Source organism: Scyliorhinus torazame, chromosome 6 (assembly GCF_047496885.1).
Source record: "Scyliorhinus torazame isolate Kashiwa2021f chromosome 6, sScyTor2.1, whole genome shotgun sequence".
Lineage (NCBI taxonomy): Eukaryota > Metazoa > Chordata > Chondrichthyes > Carcharhiniformes > Scyliorhinidae > Scyliorhinus > Scyliorhinus torazame.
The window spans coordinates 126,867,144-126,889,811 of record NC_092712.1 but is presented as its reverse complement, the minus strand read 5'-3'; the positions used below and the strand labels follow the sequence as shown (position 1 = coordinate 126,889,811).

The following is a 22,668-nucleotide window of genomic DNA, read 5'->3' as shown; positions in this document are numbered from 1 at the left end:
GTGAAGATGGGTGATGTTATGGAGGTGGAAAATAGGTGGTCTTAGTGACAGCACAAATACGTGGCTGGAAGTTCATCTCCGGATCAAATATGACACTGAGATTGTGAACAGTGTGTTTTAGTCTCAAACGGCTACCAAGGAGAGGAATGGGGTCAGTAGCTAGGGAAAATAGTTTGGAGCAAGGGCCAAAAATAATGGCTTCAATTTCCCAATGTGTAATTGGAGGCAAATTTTTCTCATCAGTAGTGGATGTCGGTCAAGCAGTCTGAGAATTTAGTTACAGGAGGCAAGCAAAGTGGTGGTGAGGTACTTTACCTAAGTTACATTTTGTCTTCCCTACTGCATAAACATATATAACTATGGCTTCACTTCTACATAACAGATTTGGTAAGGTAAACTATGTTTCTGAAAAGGCTGCGGAGGAAGAAGAAAGAAACAGAATTGACTAGGGAAATTTTGGAAAGAGATCCAACTTTTAACTATTCTAACAAACTGCACCAGGAAAGTATAATTATTATAATACAGTCATTTAGTAGGAGAATACTAGATGATAGAATACAAATATTTTTGATTATATCAGTTTGTATAAAATAAAACCACTTCAAGATGCATTTTATCTGGTACCTTAATGAATAGGATTGAGGAATTCCGAATTCAACTGCTGAGGTGACCGGAACACTAACAAGCAATGTTCAAACAGCAGTATGTAACAAACTCCAATATCTAAATGATGTACATATTGATTTATTATGACCAGTTCAAAACTAAAGAAGTCGACTTTGATTGATGAACTTCTTTTATTATACTTTGGCTGAAAATGTAGCTTTAATAATTCCATCAGAGTGCAACCTTTGCTAAATAAACAACAAATGCTCACATACACCAATTTATTTGTTCTCTACTTCTATAGAAACTCCGCTTGAATCTGACAGGATTATACTTGTTCAGTCTGAAAATCCATTGATATTTATTGCACACACACTCCAATATATTCTTTCAGATATTTAAACAGTGAAGTTGTCTTTATTGTACAAATTGTTGTTGGATTTGTCAGCGTATGAACCGATTTTGCTTCCGTATGTCCCTTGAAGCTTTTCTTTTCTGCTGAGCCCCAGATTCATCCCTCTGCCAGTGAAATAGGACTGAAGGATTCGGAAAAACTGTTACGGAGGAGAAAGAAATGAATATTTTTATACAGACAAACAATGAAATCTAAATACTTCACAATCTTTACAAAGATTTAGTTTTGGGGAATTAGAATGCCACCAGATTTCTCACAAATTGCTGATGAAAAGTCGAGGGAATATGTCAAACAAACAATCCAAAATTGATGCCTTCAGTTGAAAGTGTGATTAGTTAATAGTTATGTGTGACTTTTATTATCATGGATATCATTTGCCTTTTCCAAGCTGAGGTAATGATAGGGTGATCGGTGTGTCAGAAGGGCTTGTCACCCTTTTGTAAATATAAATAGATTTTTAGACAGATTTGCTTAGTGCATGATTTTTCTTTGCACAATTTTAAGTCTGAAACTATAATATTCAATATAGGTAGAAGTCATGGCTTATTGATTACTCTCTCACCTTTAGATCAGAAAGTTGTGGGTTCAAGTTCCACTCCAGTGACTTCAGCCCATAACCGAGGCTACCACACTCATGCACTAGAATGCCATTCTGCTGAGGGAGTGGTGTATTGTTATGGTGTTGTCTTTAAGATGGGATGTTAAATTGAGGCTCCCTCTACCTAACAGGTGAATGTAAATCATTCCCTTAAACTATTCAAGGATATCCTGATGTTGTGAATGATGCTATAAAATGCAAGTTTGTCCTTCTTCCAAAACACAGCAGACCTCTTTTTAACTTATCGCACTGGTGTTGGTCAATTGACTGATATCTAAAGCCTCTTAGAGAATACAAATTCCTCTTGTGTTGCTCTATTCTATAAGATTGGCCTTGCAAATTTGTGTTTATTTATAATTTGACCAAGGTAGTTTGTTTTCTTACAGCTCCTTTTTCAATAATGTTCCTTGGACAATGGGTAGACAGACCAATGTGGTTTGAAATCAGATACTCGCAGTCACTGGTCAGCTGTATAATGTAGTGAATTGCTTTCAATCTTTCTGGGGGAAAATGTTTCATATTTATTATATTCAAGCTTATTAAATATTTAATCAATCAAAGCTTATTGAATATTTATTGTATTCAAACTTAAGTGCCCTACATACGCTGTTGAAAATACAATCCTCCAAAGTCAGCAGGAGCAACTCCAATCAAATTCGAAGACCAAATTTATTCAGTGGAAGTCGTGGTTTAACTCATCTTTAGTTGCTGGGACGCCTTATGGGGAGCATCCTATTCAAAGGAGGATGTACTCATCCTAATAAATCTGAATAATGCTTATAACTCTATATCATTGCGGATTGTAAATAACATTAAGCCCACTAGTCCAAACTTAGCAATGGAAATAACAGTGGAACTCTCTGCGTTCACCATTATGGAGTAAATGGTACTTCACTGATAGACTCAGCATTGAAACACATGAAGGGTATGAAGTTGGGGTACTTACCCATTAAATACCCGATAAGCATACCAGAAAAAGTTAGGGTTTATCCATTTATGTAAACGTGATTTTCTTTTTTTTTTTAATTCACCACCTTAGACACCATCCTCGCAACGCCCCTCCAGAACCCATCCAGCGCCGGGCACGCCCAGAACATATGGGCGTGATTTGCTGGGCTCCCCGAGCACCTCACACACCTGTCTTCCACCCCAAAGAACCTGCTCAGCCTCGCCCCTGTCATATGCGTTCTGTGAAGAACCTTAAATTGTATCAGGCTAAGCCTGGCGCAAGAGGAGGAAGAATTAATCCTATCCAGGGCATCCGCCCATGTACCCTCATCTATCTCCTCCCCAAGCTCCTCCTCCCATTTACCCTTTAGCTCCTTCACCGAGGTCTCCTCCTCCTCCTGCATCTCCTGTTGATCGCCGAGACCTTGCCTTCTCCAGCCCACACCCCCGAGAGCACCCTATCCTGGATCCTACGTGCTGGAAGCAGCGGGAACTCCCTCACCTGCCGTCTTACAAACGCCCTTACCTGCATGTACCTGAAGGCATTTCCGGGGGGAAGCCCAAATTTTTCCTCCAGCGCCCCAAGGCTCGCAAACGTCCCATCTATAAACAGGTCCCCCATCCTTCTAATTCCTGCCCTGTGCCAGCTCAGGAACCCTCCATCCATTCTCCCCGGGACGAACCGATGGTTCTCTCGGATCGGGGACCAAACCGTAGCCTCTACCTCACCCCTGTGGCATCTCCACTGCCCTCAAAGTCGCCGCCACCACCGGACTCGTGGTGTACCTTGTCGGCGGGAGCGGCAGCGGTGCTGTCACCAGCGCTCCCAGACTCGTGCCCACACAGGACGCCATCTCCAGCCTCTTCCACGCCGCCCCCTCCCCCTCCATTACCCACTTGCGTATTATCGCCACATTGGCGGCCCAGTAGTACCCACACAGATTAAGCAACGCTAACCCTCCTCTGTACCTACTCCGTTCCAGAAACACCCTTCTCACCCTCGGGCTCTTTTTCGCCCACACAAACCCCATGATGCTCCTGCTGACCCGCTTAAAATAGGCCTTAGGGATCAGGATGGGGAGGCACTGGAATACAAAAAGGAACCTCGGGAGCACCGTCATTTTCACCGACTGCACCCTACCCACCAACGACAGTGGCAACATATCCCACTTTTTAAACTCCTCCTCCATCTGCTCCACCAGTCGCGTCAAGTTGAGCTTGTGTAGGGCCCCCCAGCTCCTGGTACCACATCCCCAGGTACCGAAAACTCCTTTCCGCCCTCTTCAATGGAAACTCATCTATCCCCCTTCCCTGGTCCCCTGGGTGTACCACAAAGAGCTCACTCTTCCCCACATTGAGCTTATACACGGAAAAGTCCCCAAACTCCCTGAGGATCCGCATCACCTCCGGCATCCCCCCCACTGGGTCCGCCACATACAGTGACAGGTCATCAGCATACAACGATACCCGGTATTCCCCCCCACTCCGGACCAGCCCCTCCAGTTCCTGGACTCCCTTAAAGCCATAGCCAAAGGCTCAATTGCCAATGCAAATAGCAAGGGGGATAGGGGGCACCCCTGCCTCGTCCCCCGGTACAGCCGAAAGTATTCCGACCTCCTCCGATTCGTGGCCACACTCACCACCGGGGCTTCGTAAAGTAGCCTAACCCAACTAATGAAGCCCTCCCCGACCCCAAACCTCGTCAACACTTCCCAAAGGTACCCCCACTCCACCTTATCGAAGGCCTTCTCCGCATCCATCGCCGCCACTATCTCCGCTTCCCCCTCCACTGCAGGCATCATGATTACGTTAAGGAGCCTCCGCACATTGGTATTCAGCTGCCTTCCCTTCACAAAACCCGTCTGGTCCTCTTGAGTCACCCCTGGGACACAGTCCTCAATTATGGTAGCCAACATCTTCGCTAACAGCTTCGCGACCACGTTGAGGTGCGGGGTTGGCCGATACGATCCACACTGTAATGGATCCTTGGCCCACTTCAAGATCAGCGAGATCAGTGCCCTGGACATCGTCGGGGGTAGGGCCCCCCTCCCTCGCCTCATTGAAAGTCCTCACTAATAAAGGGCCCAGCAAGTCCATGTACTTCCGGTAAAATTCCACCGGGAACCCATCTGGCCCTGGTGCCTTCCCCGCCTGCATACTCCCCAGCCCCTTAGTCAGCTCCTCCAGCCCTACCGGTGCCTCAAGCCCAGCCACCTGCTCCTCCTCCACCCTCGGGAACCTCAGCCGATCCAAACATCGACGCATCCCGCCCCCCCCCCCTCCTCGGTCGGGGGCTCAGACCTATACAGCCCCTCATAAAAGTCTCTAAATATCCCATTTATTCCCACTGCACTCCGCACCGTGTTCCCCCCTTTATCCCTAACCCCCCCTAATCTCCCTCGCTGCCTCCTGCTTCCGAAGCTGGTGTGCCAACATCCGGCTAGCTTTCTCCCCGTACTCATACACCGCCCCTTGCGCTTTCCTCCAATGCACCTCTGCCTTCTTGGCAGTCAACAGGTCGAACTCGGCCTGGAGGCTTCGTCGCTCCTTGATTAGTCCCTCCTCGGGGACCTCTGCATACCTTCTATCCACCGTTAAAATCTCCCCCACCAATCTCTCCCTCTCTCTCCTCTCCTTTCTCTCCTTGTGGGCCCTAGTGGAGATTACCTCTCCCCTAATCACCACCTTCAGCACCTCCCAGACCACTCCCACCTGCACCTCCCCATTATCGTTAGCCTCTAGATAGCTTTCAATACACCCCCGGATCCACCCGCTCACATCCTCATCCGCCAGCAAGCCCACATCCAGGCGCCACAGCGGGCACTGGTCCCTCTCCTCCCCTAGCTCCAGCTCCATCCAATGCGGGGCATGGTCTGAGATGGCTATGGCCGAATACTCCGTGTCCTCCACACTTGGGATTAGTGCCTTGCTCATAACGAAGAAGTTTTTCCAGGAGTAGGCTTTATGGACATGGGATAAAAAAGAAAATTCCCTGACCCCCGGCTGACAAACCTCCATGGGTCCACTCCTCCCATCTGGTCCATAAACCCCCTCAGCACCTTGGCCGCCGCCGGCCTCTTACCCGTCCTGGATCTGGAGCGGTCCAATGCTGGATCTACTACCGTGTTAAAGTCCCCCCCCCCGCCCATTATCAAGCTCCCTGCCTCTAGGTCCGGAATCCGGCCCAACATGCGCCGCATAAATCTGGCATCGTCCCAATTCGGGGCATATACATTCACTAATACCACCCGCACCCCCTGCAGCTTACCACTCACCATCACATACCTACCTCCATTGTCTGCCACAATGTTCAGCGCCTCAAACAACACCCGCTTCCCCACCAAAATCGCCACCCCTCGATTCTTTGCGTCCAACCCCGAGTGGAAAACCCGCCCTACCCACCCCTTTCTCAGCCTAACCTGATCTGCCACCCTCATATGAAATGAAATGAAATGAAAATCGCTTATTGTCACAAGTAGACTTCAAATGAAGTTACTGTGAAAAGCCCCTAGTCGCCACATTCCGGCGCCTATTCGGGGAGGCTGTTACGGGAACAGGCGCCGGAATGTGGGGACTAGGGGCTTTTCACAGTAACTTCATATGCGTCTCCTGGAGCATAACCACATCTTCCTTCAGCCCCTTCAGGTGCGCGAACACATGGGCCCTCTTGACCAGCCCATTCAGGCCTCTCACATTCCAAATTATCAGATGGATCCGGGGGCTTCCTGCCCCCACACCCCCTGCTGATTAGTCATCCCCTTTTCTAGGCCAGCCACGTGCCCGTGCCTCCCACACTCTCCATTCCCCAAAGCGGCAGACCCCTGCCCCGACTTTCTCTCCGAGCTCCAGCTCCCCGTTGGCCAATGCAACAGCAACCCAGTTCCCCCCTGCCCCTCCCCCCCCTCCCCAGCTAGGTCCCCCCTAGCTGCGTTGCTCCCCCCATAGCACTCCCGTAAGTCAGCTGACCCCGGCCACTCCTGCCACTCCATCGACCCCCCCCAGTGTGGTAGTCTCCTCCCCCCCCCCTGTCAATCAGCGGGCGCTTCACTCCAACACCATCCTTCCCCCCCGGCCCCGCCCCCTTCCTTCCCTAGCACGGGAAAAAGCCTGCGCTTTCCATCAAACCGGCCCGCCCTCTCTGGCGCAGCTCCCTTTTGCGGCCTAATCCCAGCTCCCCCACCTCGGGCCTCCCATCTTCCCTTCCCCCCCAACGGGGGCCCATCTTTCCAACCACCAACACCCACACTCTCACAAAACCCCCACTTCGAACCATTTCACCCTACCCCACCCAGCACCCAAGGAAACAGTACAGAACAGAACATCCCCCAACATCCCCCAAAGCACAGTAACCCCCCCACGACATCCCCTCACAACCGACCCTCAGTCCGACTTTTCGGCCTGGATAAAGGTCCACGCCTCCTCCGGCATCTCAAAGTAATGGTGCCGGTCCTTAAACGTGACCCACAGTCGCGCCGGCTGCAGCATCCCAAATTTCACCCCCTTCCGATGCAGAGCCGCCTTAGCCCGATTGTACCCGGCCCTCTTCTTGGCCACCTCCGCGCTCCAGCCCTGGTATATACGGACCCCTGCATTCTTCCACCTGCTGCTCCGCTCCTTTTTTATCCATCTTAGGACACACTCCCTGTCTACCAAGCGGTGGAACCGCACCAATACCGCCCGCGGCGGCTCTTTAGACTTGGGCCTCCTCGCCAGGACTCGATGGGCCCCATCCAGCTCCAGGGGCCTCGGGAAGGCACCCGCGCCCATCAACGTGTTCAGCATCATGACCACGTATGCTCCAGTATCCGACCCCTCCACTCCCTCCGGGAGACCCAGACGCAGGTTCTTCCTCCTCGACCAATTCTCCATGTCCTCAAACTTCTCCTGCCATTTCTTATGCAGCGCCTCGTGCGCCTCTACCTTCACCGCCAGGCCCAATATCTCGTCCTCATTCTCCGAGGCCTTCTGCCGCATCTCTCGGATCGCCGCCCCTTGGGCCTTCTGGGTCTCGACCAGCTTGTCGATCGAAGTCTTCATCGGCTCCAACAGCTCTGCTTTCAATTCCGTTAAGCAGCGCTTGGAAACTCCTGCTGCTCTTGCGACCACTGCGCCCACACTGCCTGGTCTCCTTCTGCCACCATCTTTGTTTTCCTCCCTCGCACTTTTCGCTGCACCAAAATCACTTTTTCACCGCTCCACTCCTGGTCCAATCCATACAGTGCCGGGGAAATCGTACTGTCACCTTCCCACACTGGGAACCGTCGAACAAATGCCGCTGGGGCCCCTAAAAAGAGCCCAAATGTCCGTTTCTGGCAGGACCTGCCGAACGTGCGACTTAGCTCAGCATAGCCGCAACCGGAAGTCGTTAACGTGATTTTCTAATCGTGTGATAAGTCTTAATTACTACCAAACAATTATTAATGCTGAAATTTACTTTTTGAAGTTTTTAATGATTCAGAATTTTTTAATATATTAAAAAAAAATTTTTTAACCTTTCTTCCTTAATCTCATGTTTCTTTCCCTCTCTATGTTTGCTTTCTGTTCATGATTTTACATTGAATAAAACAATTAAACTTATTTGATTTAGATTCTGTGTGTCTCAGTCAGGATTATTCAATTGAATTGATTGAAGAGACATGAGTGGCTTGTCCTGCTCACACAGGTCCCAGATTGCTGTAGACGGCACCATGCAGAAATGGCTCAAATTATCATAAATTGTAATGCAAAAGGCCACAAAATCCAGGCCAATGATGTCTGCATGTACGTGTGAAAAGAAAAGAATATTTTTCACACAAAAATGTGAATTAAAAAGTGGGCTCAGTATTCATGTGGTGGTTACTAGTGGTTACAGATTGTACACTGTAAAATGTTTTTAAAGAACTGAGATGATTGGTGTCAGAGACAGCAAAGAAATAGGAGCTAGGTTAGGTTATTTGGCCTGAGCCGGCTGTGCCATTCACCAATTGCAGGGCTGATCATCGAATTCAACTCCACATTCATCATCAGACTTGATAATTTAGCAAGAAAGATGCTGATTTTTTTAAACTATAGTCTTCTAGACTCGAGTTGAGATCAGCAGAAAATTATGACTAATCATAGATTTTATAGCGTTTTTGAAGAAAAATTAAAGTGCAGCATGCATGAATATAATCTCTTATGCATTTTGCAGGGTTCAAAAATAATGTAGTCTTACTGATTAAAGCCATAGTCCAAATACATGTAATGTAAGCCTACTTGTGACAATAATAAAGATTATTATTATTACGTGTTAGTATTAGTTGAATATTAATTTATTTAATATTAATTGAAATTCTGTTAAGATTTTATCCTATTACAGAAATAATTGTCGATATTAATATCAATGCAAATTCCAGTAAATAACTAATTATGAGGGGCATAAACAGGATAGACAGGAAAAACATGTTTCCCCAAACTGAGGGATTAATTACCAATTAGACATAGGAGCAGAAGTAGACCACTCGGCCCATCGAGTCTGCTCCACTATTCAGTGAGATCATGGCTGAGCTAATATAATCCTCAACTCCACTTTCCCACCTTATCCCCATAACCATTGATTCCCTTACTGATTAAAAACTTGTCTATCTCAGCCTCAGCCTTGAACATACGTAACAGGCATAGAATTAAGGATTAGAGGGGATATGAGGAAAAACCTATCACCCAGAGGCGTGTCTCGAATTCATTGCCTAAGTTGGTGGTTGAGGCTGAAACGGTATGGGCAGTACGGTAGCACAATGGTTAGCATTGTGGCTTCACAGCGCCAACGTCCCAGGTTGGATTCCCGGCTAAGTCACTGTCTGTGCGGAGTCTGCATGTTCTCCCCGTGCCTGCGTGGGTTTCCTCCGGGTATTCCGGTTTCCTCCCACAAGTTCCGAAAGACGTGCTGTTAGGTAATTTGGACATTCTGAATTCTCCCTCTGTGTACCCAAACAGGTGCCGGAATGTGGCGACTAGGGGCATTTCACAGTAACTTCATTGCAATGTAAACCTACTTGTGACAATAATGATTATTATTATAAAACACTCACTTAGTTAAGATCTAGATCTGCATCTGTAGTGCTGCAACCTGCAAGGCTATGAACCAGGTACTGGAAACTGGCATTAAAATAAGCAGCTAGTTACTTTTTTTTTCAACAAACAATTTTATTGAGGTATTTTTTGGCATTGTAAACAGTTACAGATAACAGAAATGTGCTAACATCAATATAAAACCAATACTTCAATCAAACCATACTGCACATGCCCGCTCCTCTCCCCTAAACACGACCCACCTATTTATCCCTCCTACTCTACTCAAATCTCCCCCCTCCCTCCCCCCTTCCTCCCCCTCTCCCCCCTGCTGATGTTCACTCTCCCGATGAATGGTTGCCACCTTCAGGCGAACCCCAGTACAGATCCCCTCAAGGCGAACTTAATTTTTTTCCATACCCAGAAAACTTGACATGTCCGAAAGCCATAGTTCGGTCTTCGGGAGTTTTGAGTCCCTCCATGCCAGCAGCATTCGCCGCCCGGGCTATTAGGGAAGCAAAGGCCAGAACATCTGCCTCTTTCTCCCCCTGGACTCCCGGGTCTTCCAAAACCCAGAAAATTGCCACCCTTGGACTCATCACAACCCTTGTTTTCAGCACCCGGGACATGACCCCCGCAAATCCCTCCCAGTACCCCCTAAGCTTAGGACATGCCCAAAACATGTGAACATGGTTCGCTGGTCCTCCCGCGCATCTAGCGCACTTGTCCTCTACCCCAAAGAATTTGCTCATCCGAGCTACCGTCATGTGAACGACCTTAAATTGAATCAGGCCGAGCCTGACATGTTGCGGTTGAGTTTACCCTACTCAGGGCTTCCGCCCACAGCCCGTCCTCCATCTCCCCGCCAAGCTCCTCCTCCCATTTGAGTTTCAGTTCCTCCGCCTGGGACTCTTGCCCTTCATGAGCACCTTGTAGATATCCGAGACTCTACCCTCTCCTCCTTCTCCTCTAGAGACTATTCTGTCCTGGATCCCTATTGGCGGGAGGCGTGGGAAGGATGGGACCTGTCTGCGTACAAAGTCCCGCATCTGTAAGTACCTAAAGTCATTTCCCCTTAAGAGCCCAAATTTCTCCTCCAAGTCCCTCAAACTCGCAAAGTTCCCCTCCAGGAACATATCGCCCACCCTCCCCACCCCCGCCCGTCGCCATGTTCGAAACCCTCCATCCATGTTCCCGGGGGCGAATCGATGGTTATCACATATTGGAGCCCAGACAGACGCACCCAACCCCCCCCCCCCACTTGCCTCCTCCACTGGCCCCATATCCGCAGGGCCGCCCCCACTACCGGGCTGGTGGAGTACCTGGCCGGCGACAGCGGTAGGCGAGCCGTGGCCAGGGCTGCCAAACTGGTGCCCCTGCACGAAGCCGCCTCCACTCGCTCCCAGATAGACCCCGTACCCACCATCCACTTCCTTATCATGGCTATGTTAGCCGCCCAGTAGTAGTTGATCAGACTCGGCAATGCCAGTCCCCCCTCGCTGTGGCTCCTTTCAAGCATTGCCTTCTTCACCCGCGGGGATTTTCCCGCCCAGACAAAGCTCATGATGATTTTGCCAGTCCTTTTGAAGAAGGACTGTGGGATAAAGATCGGGAGGCACTGGAAGATGAACAGAAATCTAGGGAGGATTGTCATCTTTACAGTCTGCACCCTCCCCGCCAGTGACAGCGGGAGTGCATCCCATCTCCGAAACTCCCTCTTCATTTGTTCCACCACCCTAGTCAAATTTAACTTATGCAACCTGCCCCAGTCCCGTGCCACCTGTATCCCCAAGTACCGGAAACCTTCCTCCACCAGCCTAAATGGCAGCTCCTTCAGTCTATTCTCGTGGCCCCTTGCCTGCACCACAAACATCTCACTCTAGGCCATATTTAATTTGTACCCTGAAAACCGGCCAAACTTCCTCAATGTTTCCAGTATATTTTCCATCCCGGCCAGTGGGTCCGACACGTACAGGAGCAGGTCGTCCGCATAGAGAGAGACCCTATGTTCCACCCCCCCCCCCCTCCCCCCACCCCCCCTAGTCATTCCCTTCCACCCCTTCGCAGCTCTCAACGCCATCGGCAACAGCTCTATGGCCAGCGTGAACAGCAACGGGGAGAGTGGGCACCCCTGTCTGGTCCCGCGGTGTAGTCTGAAATAATCTGACATTATCCTGTTTGTCCTAACGCTAGCTTTTGGGGCCTGGTACAATAGTCTGACCCAATTAACCAGTCCCTCCCCGAACCCAAACCATCCAAGCACCTCCCACAAATAGCCCCACTCCACCCGGTCGAAAGCCTTCTCAGCGTCCATTGCCACCACTACCTCCACCTCCTTGCCCGTCGAGGGCATCATGATCACATTAAGCAATCTTCTCAAGTTAGCTGTCAGCTGCATGCCTGTCACAAACCCTGTCTGATCGTCCCCAATCACCTCCGGTATGCAGTCCTCAATTCTAATCGCCAGAACCTTGGCCAGGAGCTTGGCATCCACATTGATCAGGGAGATGGGCCTGTATGACACGCAGGATTCCGGGTCCTTGTCCCTCTTCAGTATCAGTGAGATGGTGGCTTGCGACATCTTCGGTGGCAGGGTCCCTCTGTCCCTTGCCTCATTAAAAACCCTTGTCAGGACCGGTCCCACTATCTCCGAGAACTTCTTGTAAAACTCTACTGGGTATCCATCCGGTCCCGGGGCTTTCCCCAACCGCATGGCCTTTAGGCCCCCCAATACCTCCTCTGCTCTAATCGGGGCCCCCAGCCTGTCCACTAGTCCCCTGCCTACTTTTGGGAAGGTTAGTCCATCCAGGAACCTATTCATCTCCTCTGGCTCTTCCGGGGGTTCTGAAGTGTACAGCTTACTATAGAAGTCTCGAAATACCTTATTCAGTCCTGCCGGGTCCTCCACTCTGCTCCCCTCCCCATCAACCACTTTACTTATTTCCCTGGCCGCCTCCCTCTTCCTGAGTTGCTGCGCTAGCAATCTACTGGATTTCTCCCCATGCTCATACACCACTCCCCTCGCCTTCCTAAGTTGTTCCACGGCCCTACCCGTGGATAGCACCCCCAGTTCGGGCTGCAATCTCCGTCTCTCCCTGAGTAGGTCCTCCCCCGGGGACCCCGCATGCTCCTCGTCTAACTGGTGAATTTCCCTAACCAATATGTCCAATTCTGCTCTGTCCGCCCTGACCCTGTGAGCCCGAATTGAGATCAGCTCCCCCCTCACTACTGCCTTCAGCGCCTCCCACAGGGTTGCTGCTGAAACCTCCCCCGTATCATTCACCTGCAAGTAATTTTGCATACACTACCGAAGTTTCTCACATATCCCCTCCTCCGACAACAGTCCTACGTCTAACCTCCATTGCGGGCGTTGGTAATTCGCCCCCCCCCGACCTGCAGGTCCACCCAGTGCGGGGCATGGTCCGAGATAGTGATTGCCGAGTATTCCGTATTCTTTACCTCCCCTACACAGTCCCTGCTCACGATAAAAAAATCAATCCTAGAATATACTTTATGAACATGCGAATAAAACGAGTAGCCCCTTCCCATCGTCTGTCTGGCTCTCCATGGGTCCACAGCCCCCATTTGCTCCAGGAACCCTTTCAGCTCCCTTGCCATTGCTGGGAGTCTGCCCGTTCTGGGATATGACCGGTCCAGCCCCGGGTCAAGGACCGTATTAAAGTCCCCCCCACCATTATCAACTTACGTGAGTCTAGGTCCGGGATCTTCCCCAGCACCCTTTTGATAAAGTCAATGTCGTCCCAGTTCGGCGCATATATGTTCACCAGCACCACTCTTCTCTCCTCCAGCGTGCCCCTTACCATAAGGAATCTGCCCCCGCCGTCTGCGACTACGCCCTCCGCCTCAAATTGAACCCGCTTATTGATCATAATTGCTACCCCCCTGGATTTAGAATCCAAGTCCGAGTGGAAGACCTGGCTGATCCAGCCCTTCCTTAGCCTAGTCTGGTCAGACACTTTCAGATGTGTCTCCTGCAACATAATTACGTCTGCCTTTAGAGCCCGCAAATGCACGAACACACGTGCCCCTTTAACTGGCCCATTTAGTCCCCTGACATTGCAGGTGATCAGCCTGGTTGGGGGGCTCAGCTAGTTCTTTTTTGACCGACAGACACAATGAACTGAATGGCCTCTTTCTGCACCGTAACCTTTCTATGGTTCTAATTCTTTTACAATTCCCAACCCAATTTTTGGGATAAAGGGACAATTTATTAATTGACTAGTGGTATTACTTTTTAATGGAATATAAAATCTAATGTACACAATATAAACTTTGTAATTATATCTTCTATGTAGTGGGTAGACAGTGGTGTAGTGGTATTGTCATTGAACAAGTAATCCAGAGACTCAGTATCTCTGGGGACCCGGGTTCGAATCCCATCACGGCAGATGACGAAGTTTGAATTCAATAAAATTCTAGAATTAAAATTCTAATGGTGACCATGTCATTAAAAACCCATCTGGTTCACTAATGTCCTTTAGGGAAGGAAATCTGCCATCCTTACCTGGTCTGGCCTACATGTGACTCCAGACCCACTGCAATGTGGTTGACTCGCAGCTGCTTAACTAATTAGGGATGGGCAATAAATTCTCATCCAGCCAGCGATGCCCACATCCCATGAACAAATAAAAAACAATTCAAATTGTTACTAGTTGAACATCACTGGTGGCATAACTTTGGTGATTCTTGAAGACGGCTCAGGGAAATTAAATATTGTCACGGTGTGGTTTATGCTCGAGATTTATCAGATTGATTGAGACTTATTTAGTTTTTCTCATCAGTGGCAAGACATTTGAGGAGAATGTGATGAACGGTTATTGTATTACTGTACCCTTATCATCATGTAAGGTGATGTCCCCTTTCAGACCGGGCTTGGAACCCTGGGGTACTCCGCCTCCAGCTCCGCCCACCTGGGAGTTGTATATAAGGGGCCGCCTTGTGGGCGGCACCCAGTAAGCACCCGTCACGGCACCAGGCTAGTTCTTAGCTTATTAAAGCCTTCTTTACCGCTTTATTCTCTAGCGTCATTATTGAGGGCACAACAGAGATTAAATATCAAATCAGTTCCAACAACCGGGCCTTGTTCCTGCCGAGATGTATTCATAACGCAAATTAGCTTTGCACTAACCTAAACTTGTTGTGGCGTCACGCACTCAGGTCTCAAACTGGATCCAGGAGACGTAAACTGAGATTCCCTAGCAGAGATTGTTTCAGAATGATGCTGAACATTGTGCTTTCAAATTGGATCCACACAGTCCCCCATCTCCAAGTGGACACTTCTCAAACCCACCTTTAGCACAATTTTAAATGCTCAGAGAGGAGTACTTTTATCATTGTTGTTCTCCACACATTTGAACAGCTGTCTTCTGAATAGTCCAGTTATAATTCCAGCCAAATATAAAACAAAAATGCAATTAAATGTAAGTTTTGCCTACACTAATTAGGAGACGCTGCCACTTCGACCTCTGGGAGGGCAGGGGGCCCAATGTCCACACTCGGAGCTAGCCACACAGTATGAATTGGCCAATAACTGCCAGGAGGTGGCAGAGTGACATCACGCCATGAGAAAGGGAAACAAAACAGGGAAACTTGGAAATGACTGGTAGTCGTCTGAACTGGAAATATATAAGCCCAGTTCGGACCAGTCCCATTCACTTCCAAGTCTTACTGGCTTTGGAAGTGGTGGAAAGGGCTGCAGTGCTCTGACAAATCAATCCTCCCATAAATCAACACCTATTGAAGCCCCGAAGAAGATGGTTTATCGAGGAATGGCTGAGGGAAGATCCAGGGAGGGAGATGTAATCGAGCCTGCGAGACTGGGTAACGTGGCATGCCGGGTGACTGAACTTGACAGGAGCCAAACTGTTGATTTCCTGACTGTGGGTTGAGATACAAGGTGGTGTATTTGCAGAGTGTCAGACCGTCCTCCATTAGCTAGTGGATTCCCACACATAATACATTTTCATAGCATGAATACTTATTAATATAAAACCTCTTTTAAATGACATCTACGTTCAAGATAAAGTTAACGGCACAGGAGAGCCTTGTGGCACCTGGTTCATGTTCATTTCAAGGTTTTGCGCACCAGTCAGCTTTGTGCAGTTTTGTCTGAAGGCAACAGATTTCCTCATTGAACTCTACACCACAAGGGAGAGGAGCAGAATTCCAGCTTGCCTGGAGGGCCACGACCAGCAAGGGAAGGACAGTGAACAGAGGGGAGATAGTGTGTGGTGAGGTTGACAGCATGGCGGAGTGGAAGAAAGAAGAGTCTGGTATCCTGCATATAATTAGGGATGGTGGAAAAAGTCAGGCAAGGTAAGAAAATGAGGGGCCTAAAGGACGGTGTCAGTAATGTTCAAGTGTGTCCATGTCAGGATATTGGCTGGCAGAGTCCATCCAGGACCTTGAGCTCACCTTCGACAATTCACTTAGCCCTGTTGAAAGGGATCTCCAATAACGCCCTTTACAGTGCATAGGAGGGAGGGCCAACTGAGCCGACAAGTCACCATGCCCCCCAGAGTGGCAAATATAACACTGAACACGAACATGAACGTTCAATTAAAAGTGAACTTAAAAACACAACATTTTTAATTCCACAATAAAGAAATGCCCTAATTCCCTTGAAACCGTAATTGTGTGCCAACCATGAGGGTGTGCCAGTACATTTAGGTCTCTAAGTTAGTGTCAACAAACAACAATGATGCACACATGAACAAAGTGTAACCAATGTATTACAAAATACTTACAAGTGAAACTTAAATTTGAAAATGCATGCTATCCTGTGCCCTTATGTTAATTGGTAATAGTGATGGACAGGAAAGTTATGATCGTGATGAAGAGCCCCCCTATTTAATCAACAGGCTGTTTTGTAGCTCAATCATACCTGCTTGATTGTCAACTAACAGTAGGGGTGAAATCTTTTAATTTTCATTGTAATCACATGGGAACCAGCAAAAAAGCAACAGAGCGTAGGTGGGTACACATTTCCTATTCCAACACTGGAAACAGCATGGCACAGATACAATTCTGTTCTCAGGGTGGCCACAAGGTTCAGCGATGTTTCCCTGCAAGTTCCCATCCAGGCTGCTGGGGCAAGGATGTAGTCATGTTCTTCTGGGCCAGGAGGAGGTGAAGACTTCAGGAGATGAAGCAAGTCTGGACGGAGATGATAATGGGAGGGGGGGCTGGTCAGTGGTCTTGGAGTTATCCCTCAATGCACGCTGCAGTACCATAAGTGGGTTAATGACCCTCATGCAAGCTGCCAACATGAGTGCATCATGCATCGAATATCCTACAGGTCTATATTTGTCTAGGAGTTGAATGTAATCTTGGCAACTCAATCATTGGCACAGTAACATTGTTTTCTGGAGGCTAGATAGTGTGAAGGTTCCCATTCCGTGAAAGTTAATGCCTGCACTGCTGTTTCTGCGTGGCCGCAGGCTGGAGCCTCAGAGGTTGCATCATCGTATAATTTTCCCTACACCCTCTACCAGTGCAGATACTCTTATGTTGGTGGTATCCATTCACATGGAGATTCAGCACAGATGCACTCGAGAAGCACACGGAGGCTGTGACAGCCAGGCCTGCTGGCAGTGTGAGAACTGTGGGCAGCCAGGCCCATGTTCAGACCCAAGTTGATGAACTGCCTCTGGAGTCATCATCAGGCAGTAGATGCTGGAGCTGTGGCATGAGGTGTTGAAACATTTCCAGAATTTTCAGCGGCTACGTGCACCCACGTGCGGACAATGACAGGGTCTATCCAGGCAATGGGCGCAGCCATGTCTCAGGCATGTGCACACTTAACTTCATCCATTAAGACATTGGAGACCCTCATGGAGAACCTTATCCAGCAGACAAGTCAGTGAATGCAGGCGTGCATGCCATAGCAATTTCCATGGGTTCTCGGGAGAAATGGCTGGTGGGGGGTGGGGAGGGAAAGGTTGGTCTGGTCATGTGAGGTTCCTGGAGTCTTCACCAGTTCTTCAGACTCTTCAAGGAGGGAAATGTAGAGGAGTGAAATGGAAGAGGAGTGGCTACCTTCCACTCTGGGCTCACCTGCCAGGGTGCTCGTGCTGTGGACAGTGGTTCCTGAGCTCCTCTGTCAGTGACACTGGTGCCTCATGTAACTACAATGACAGAGTAGGGTTCTGCCCATGTTCAGATGTCCCTCAGCTTGCCGGAGCTCAGTAAAGTCATCGAAAACCACAGGGTGCCAAGGTCAACAGCTTGTTTCCATCTTAACTGCAGCACAGTGGCAGCACCATATGGTGATTTCAGAGGGGCAACATCTATACTCGGGATACAATTTCTGTAAATACTTGCCGCTTTGCAACCCCCCTGTTCTCCAATAAATGTGGAATGTTGCAAAGCAACAGTAATTGTTCGATTTCTTCCATTATGCTGGACTTTTACAACACTCCAGTTTGGCGTCAGCTGGAACATTGTGTACAACTCAGGTTCTTACACTATAGGAACATTGTGAACACATTGGAGAAAGTGCAAGAAGAGGTTTACAAACTGGTTCCAGGGATGAGAAACTTCAGTTATAAGGATAGGTTAGAAAGATTGAAACTATTCTCTTTGGAGAGAAGAATGCTAATCAGAGATTTGATCCGCTCTGGCAGGTACCTCATCTGCACATAAGAGGCTGGTTGTTCACCCTCCACCTTCTCCTCCTTAGTGTCCCCTTTGAGACTAATGTTCCCGGTGTGTAGTCTCCTAAAATGGCTGATTCCCGATTAGAATGGTCAAACCCCGATCTAAAATGGCGAACGAAAGAGGCTGATGGGAAAATCAGCCAACAGGACTCAAACGGACAGCTGCAGGTAAAACAGTGTATTCGCCTCTGGGGAAGTCGGCCCAAACCGATACCTGCAGCCATCAACATCACAACAACCCAGCCATCTGCATATTAAGCAGCCATCCTCGGGAACAATTGCTACACATTAGCAACATAAAGCCGATCCAGACCTTTCAGCGCCAGCAGGAGCTGTGACAAAGGTAGGTAGGCGACCACCCCCCGATCAAGGAATCGCCCCATTATTGGAGCATATCGAACCAAGTGATTGGGACCAAGTCCAATCACTTGGAACCAGGTCCGAGGTCCGCCCGAGAGGCGGGAAGCCCCTGGGGACTATAAAAATAGGGGCCAAGTTCAGATCGCCCCTTCTCTTCCTGCTCGCAACCTTCGAGACCCTTCGACAAAGAAAACAGTAAGTCTTACTCCAGCGATCGCTACCAGATAGGTGCTCCTGACTATCAACTTGTACCAGCTTTGAATCCCGCAGGCTCAGACCCAATTCGAAAGACCATTCGTTTCCCTGACCTGGTGGGCCAATTCCAAAGTTAAGTATTGGCCTTTAGTGGTAGGTAGTAGACTAGAAGTAGGATTATTGTATAAGTATTTATTGCTGTATATAATAAATGATCATTGATTTAACTTTTACTAAGCGGTGTGCTGCATTATTAATCATTACTTGAGCTTGAACCACGTGGCCTTATCAGAAAGATACCTGGTGACTCGTGAGCAAAGGTGACAGAATTAGAGCTAATAAAACTAAGGCTAATAAGAGCAACAGGTGGTCCTGGTATTGCCGTTGTCCGACACCTGGTGACTGCAGCTCTCTCTACCTCTCTGATACTCCTTCTCACTGGAGGTCTCAAAGCCTGACTGAATGATGCCCATGAAAAAATAGCTGCACTCATTTTCCAGGACCTTTCTCCTCACCTACACTATTCACACGTGCTACGTCTGAGGTGGCATTGAACTGGTCTGTCCCTCTGTGTGGCAAATTTGTTTCTGCTCCTGATTGTCTCTGTCAATGCCAATGCTGTTCCAACCTACCTGCCAAACCAGGTTAGCATTCACAATAACTACTGTCTGGTAGCAGTACTGACCTCCTGCTAGTTGAATGCCATAATAAACCTGGCAAGGTTTTAAAGCCCCTTGGTTCCTATACATACTTTGTAAAATTGGTAAAATAAAAGTGAATTGCCTGTTAAACTGGCTTAATTACCTTTCCCCATTGTATGCATTTGAAAAAAATGTAGAATGTCACTTTTAAATATTGAAATTTGCTGCTGTGAATATAAATTGTAACAGTATTTATTTTTTTAGTGAGATTACGGAGGATACAATTGGGTCATAACGTTAACACCAAACATTTCAATCCTCAACTGTATCATCTTGAGTTACTCTTCCTTTCTCATTTAATCTCAATCTAATGTAAAGTCTTCTGAGTAAAGTTACATTTCCATCCTGACATTTCAGGGCTGCACATTACTTACCAGGTCCTTATTTTGTTGTTCATCTAAAGATTTCTATCCACCTTCAGTGATGACTGGCTCCGCAGTCAGACATACCAGCAGGAAAATGGATGCACAGATAATGAGGAGCTGAATATTTTTCACCCTAAAGCACAAGACATTTTTTTAAATATGTAGAATTTAGAAATTGCAAGTGATCAGCTGTAGGACTGAAATGCAGTGAATGAAATGTTATTCAAATCAGTAACAGGACCTCCTGGACTATAATATTCCCCAACCTGAACGGATAACATGCAAACTTTTATAAATTAATGATATTTGCCAGTTATAACTGCGCTGATAAAATAGAGAAAAAGAATTGAAACAAAATTAAATGTTTGCATTGCACAAAGCAGAATACAAATGAGCATACCAATATATTTATATAATCCACCTATTTAGAATATTGTACCATCATAATATACATATATATGCAATATTCTAATTGGGTGAATTAACACAAATATATTAATAAAAGGGAGCAATTGTAATATATATTTCACAACGGCCAAGTATAACAGATCTACATTTCATATTAGCACAATGAGATAATGCTAAAAATTGAATTTTTGCACAGAGGAATTTGAAGGCAGATAATAGACATTGAAACAAATAAGGAATGCATAAGAAAAGAAAGACACTTTGTTACCTGTCTCGGAGATTGAAACTTGTTTATTAGCTAAGGCCCTGCTGCCTCTGATTTTCAATGTGTAGAATTGCTCCAATTTATACACTCTCTCCAACCCACTCACTGATATATCAATGACTGAATGACTCACTAATCACAGGCAAAATGCCATTCACAGATACCCAGACCAGACAGACTTTGAAAATCTCAGAATTTATTCTCTGTCTTTGTAGACAATATTTAAAACAGATGTTCCCAATGAATATATAGAAAACCGACATTATTCACTGAAAATATAAATACAGATTAATGAATACTGCCATTATAATTTTAAAACACCAATTAACCAGCCAGTTTTATGACTTCAATCATAGAACCATTTCTTCTGAACATGTAGATATATTGACAGTTTTGAATATTTTATATAGTTTTGATTAAAATAACACATACGTCTTATAATTTACGCATTTCTATTCTAATTTTCTTTGAAGCAACAGCACTAATTCTGATAGACTGGGAGTAAGAGCAGAGTTATCACTTCAAACAGTAGATCAGAATCTGAAGAACATCGTACCTCTGAGTGCGCCATTAGGCTCGTCGGTGATTGGGATTATTTTTCTACAGAACCAACAAACCAGTTGAGTTTTCATTATGGGAGGTTTTCAGTTCTACAATTTATTTCTCAGCTGCACCATCTGATGGTGAAATATTGCAATTAAAACAAGATAGTTGAGGAGCATGGTGAGGAAAGTTGGGAGATGTGGAAGCTTTGTTGGGTGTGCTGATCAAACTGGACTCAAATTATTTTGGTAACTGCACGTGCAAGGCAGCACTGGGATTATAATTGTGCATTCCATGCCTCCAATAATCATCCCATCGAAGGGGATATTTTACAAATTTATCTTCCAGCCCTTCCTACAGATTGAATTGTTGTTGATCTGAACTCTGGATCTGATTACACATGTACATGGAACAGTTTTTTGGGTTGTTTGTTCCCCAGAATTCATTTCACAGGATTATTAAATGGATTTAGGAGGAAGACGTCCAGCTCATTATATTCATTGCGTCTTTTCAGATGCAGCCTTTATTTGCTTCTCATGAGCCAGTGTCCTGGCTCAACCATTCCTTTTGGCATCCATTCCAGTAATTAATCCTCTTCCACGATTTTAGATATTAAATAGCTGTTGTTTTAGACAGACGAATGACATTTCTAGCTTCAATTCATATTTTAGAGAGGACAGAAAACTGCTAACTAAAACAGCTGAATGCTTACTTGCATTAAGTCATTAAAGAGAGAGGATGGATATATCGACTCAACTTAAAGCAAAATACTGCAGATGCTGGAAATCTAAAATAAAAACAGAAAATGCTGGATGAACTCAGCAGGTCTGGCAGCTTCTACAGAACTGAAGGGCCATTTAGATCTGAAATGTTAACTCTGTTTCTCTCCGCAGGTGCTGCCAGACCTGCTGAGTTTATCCAGCATTTTCTATTTTTATTTCAGATATGTTAGCTTGCTACAAACTGTATTACACACCAAAACTGTTTTATCTCATGCAGTCTCTACAAGGGAAATGCATGAACTGAAAACTTTGGGGAAGTTACAATGAGGACTGAGTATAAGATCTCATGGGGTTCAAAATAGGCAGACAACTAGTCACAAGGAAGTTTAAGCCAGTTTATTAAGAAACAACAGTTTAGATATGATACATTAACTAAACAGAAGTATATGAACTATAACAGTTGGGAGCAGTTGGCAGTGTGTTGATTTCAGTCGAAGTGTTAGGCAACTCTTCCCTTGATCTTCCTCCTCCTCCTCCTCTGGTTCAACTTCAATCTGAAGAAGGCAGCTGCCCAACAAGATCTGCATCCTCCCCGGCAACTCAGTATGACATCCTCATACATACATGTAGTAGCTGAACCCTTTAAGGGGCGATCTTCATGTGACCCGCTCGTCCAGTCGGTACCTAGCTCATGGGATCCCCCGAATAGTGTGCAGGCTTTTGCTCAGTTCAATCCACGAGGCAGACTGATAGCATGGAGGCCGCAATACTCTGTAAATAGCATGTTGTGTAAATAAATGTTCGTTGTTTGTGACTAACTGGTGGAGCCAAGTTACTG

At 47.0% G+C, this 22,668-nt stretch overlaps 1 long non-coding RNA gene across 1 annotated transcript; it reads right to left on the bottom strand.

The window, feature by feature from the left end:
• Window positions 1–778: 778 nt before the first annotated feature.
• LOC140425007 (uncharacterized) lies at window positions 779–20,022 on the bottom strand. The gene is made up of 2 exons (XR_011947742.1): window positions 19,902–20,022; window positions 779–1,160 (listed from the first exon to the last, which is right to left on the bottom strand). It is a non-coding gene; the product is annotated as an uncharacterized lncRNA (long non-coding RNA).
• Window positions 20,023–22,668: the final 2,646 nt, after the last annotated feature.